The sequence below is a fragment of the Mus pahari genome, chromosome 3 (genome assembly GCF_900095145.1).
Source record: "Mus pahari chromosome 3, PAHARI_EIJ_v1.1, whole genome shotgun sequence".
NCBI classification, from domain to species: Eukaryota; Metazoa; Chordata; class Mammalia; order Rodentia; family Muridae; genus Mus; species Mus pahari.
In genome coordinates this window covers 145,512,814-145,515,889 of record NC_034592.1, presented here as the reverse complement: position 1 = coordinate 145,515,889, position 3,076 = coordinate 145,512,814, and positions in this window count along the sequence as shown.

Genomic DNA, 3,076 nt, shown 5'->3' with positions numbered 1-3,076 from the left:
AGGAGGAGGAGGAGGAGGAGGAGGAGGAGAAGAAGCCCATCTTTTATAAATTCCAGGAGACAGAGGGCAGCGAAGTGTGTCATGCTTGAGCACTTGTCTCCATCTTCCCTGAAGCAAACATACCTAAGATCTAACCTCAGTACAAGTATGGGGGGACATATTATGCTGACCTGGGCATTAGAAAATGGGGATCCATAGAGAAAGCCTCCCCTGTCCTATGGAAAGTCCTCCAAAAGGCCAGAGATAGGAAGCATCCGAGGCCAGGATCTAGTGCAGGAGTTTACGAAGCGGTGATTCCCGGACACACAGGTTGAGGAAGGAGGAGAGCCAGGAAAAATAACTCTCAAGAAAAGGTGCGTTACTCTGGACAATTGGGTCTGAACTCCACTGGGGGACTCGGGAAGATGGTGTAGCACAAATATGCCACAGAATTATCCTATTCAACAGGCAAGGACCTGGGGCCTTTACTTAGCAAGCCCTAACAACTGGGATTAAGACAAAATTCTTTCCCAGGCAATTTGTCCTGGCAACCACATGTGACGAACTTGCAGCAGAGAAATCCTGTGGGTAAACAGATGCAGGACTCAAGGGGCATTTGGCATGGATGGCACTCTGGAATGCTGATGGCAGGGGGCATTTGGCAGAGAGTAACCCCAGGGCTCGGGGCTGTGCAACCCGGAAGTGGAACACTGCTCTCCATTCACACTTCACTCTGTGCCTATGCGCAAGAACATTCCCTCAGGAACTTTCTAGAAGTGGGCACTTATAGTCTGAGGGTGGCCGTTGGGCATTGCTAGAGCCCTGGACACTACTCCCCTATGTGGGCCAAGAGCACTTCAATCTGTTTGTGATTTCTGACAAGAGGCCAAACCAGCCTGAAGCCCCTGTCAACAACATCTACTGGGCAAAAGACTAAATGGGCCAGCGCTATGGCAGAGACTTTGGCACAAGGTCACTTCTTCAGCCCACTACAGAGAACACAAAACAAGGGAACTGGAGGAAGCACTGGATTCAAATCCTTATCTCTGCTCTGCTCCTTGCTTGACTTAAGCCAAGGCTCTGAACCTCTTTGAGCCTCAGCTTTTATTTCTGCAAAATCGGGTGCTAATACCTGGCTGTGTGTTACCGTGTGGAAAAGGAGTCAGCGAAGCTAATTGTAAATGAATCACACTAAAAAGAACTAATTAAAATTGACCTCATATGACAAAGAAAATACAAAGCATCAATAATGGCTTGCAAGTCCTGCTTGCCCTGTGCAGGACACTGAGACACTCCGTAGGTCTACTTCCTCTGCCAGTCTTGTCAATCACCCCCCAGGAAGTAGGCATTACTTCTAACACTTCTTGAAATGCAGAATGGAAGCACAGAGTGACCCACCTAATGTACTAGGAAATGTAACAAGTTGAGTTGGGCACAAGGCTTCCTTGTGGGACCCTAGGACTCCCTGCATCCGTCTAATCTAAAATGGTCAGTGTCTCAGCTAGAATTACACCTCATTAGTAAATGAACTCGAGATTTGAAATATTCGAAACACAACTATCTTTTAACTTTTCTATCCATACTCATATAGAAGAATATTATAGAAGCGTCGGGTGTTTATCCTGCATCCAGGGGATTTGCCACGTTCTATTGGTGCTCATCCTTGTTGCTGTCATTTCTCTCTTATTTTCTATATGGAATGGTATGGTCACTCAGGAAAAAGAGATCAACTCCTCTTCTTTTCTAATTATTTCTCCACTTTGTCTTTCTTTTAACCTCCTCCCAGTTTGATTGAGATATATGCACATATTGCATAGATTTGTAACACATACAGATATATATATCTATATATATACACATAGATAGATAGATAGATAGATAGATAGATAGATAGATAGATAGATAGATGGATAGATATCGTGTTCTCCTACCTTTATAGAGCTATTTTTTACAGTGAGAACATTTCAGACCTAATCTCAGCAGCTTTCAAGCATGTAACACATCAATATCGGTCTCTGCCTTTTCTTACTGCATTGTCCAGTACCTCTAGAGTATCTATTAACAGGAACTAGTAACACGAAGTATCGTCCACTCACTGCTTAGATGAGCACATCTTAGACTCCACCTCTTAGCCAGGAAGGAAGATACTGAGTGATGGTCTGGCATGGAGAATGAACACATATCCCGTGTCCACAGGCTGGAATTCTACACGATGCTCTTTTCAAACTCACTTGAACGGTGTCCAGTTACCCTTTGGATAGGAAACCAAGAGGTCACCAAGGCCCCCAACGATGCCTGCAACAAAACTTTCACTCAATTTTCTTGTTCAGAAAGGAGGGTGCAGAAGGAAAGTGGGATGTTCTGTTTTGGGTTTGGCTGGTGTATTATGTTACCTTATTTCTGCTTTTGTTTGCTCTGTAGCCCCTTTAAAATGCCCAGGGAAGGAGAACACTCTACATAAAGAAATTTGAATTTTTGAATGCCCGCTTCCCATCTGAAATGTCACTCACACATTAAGTCTGTGTCCCTGAGTTGCTGTGGCAACCTCGGCAGCACTCTTTGCCCAGGGTGACAAAGGGGCCCTTTGTTAGCCGGGAGGCCAGGTCTGGGTGCAGGGACATCCTATTCAGTCCATTCTAACAAAGGAGCCCACGTCCCCCCTGTCTGAGCGGCCACTAGCCCAGTGGTGCCTCAGCTGTTACCAGCTTGCGGTGGGGAGACTGTCCCTCAAGATTGCCCTCCTTGAATCAAAGTTGGTTTCCTATTTCTTTCTTTGTTTTTCTTCTCCTCTCTTTCACTGTGTGTACTTGCTGAACAAATCCCCCACAGAGGGGCCCCACTCCTGCTCTTGCAAAGAAAAGCACCCACTGTGAGGCCTCCCTGAGAGAGGCATGAGGATCCCAGTCTTAATCAAATTGCTTAAAGTTGCTTACTGAAAATGGACAGTCTAGCAGCCGTGAGTGAGTGAGCGAACAACCTCTCGGTTTGAACAAGCAGACTGGCCCTGCCGAGGAAAAGGGTCTTAGCTGCCACTGGCCCTTAGTAGCCTCTAGACCCAAAGGGGTTTTGCTAAAAGCAGGCTTCCCAAGAAAGATCT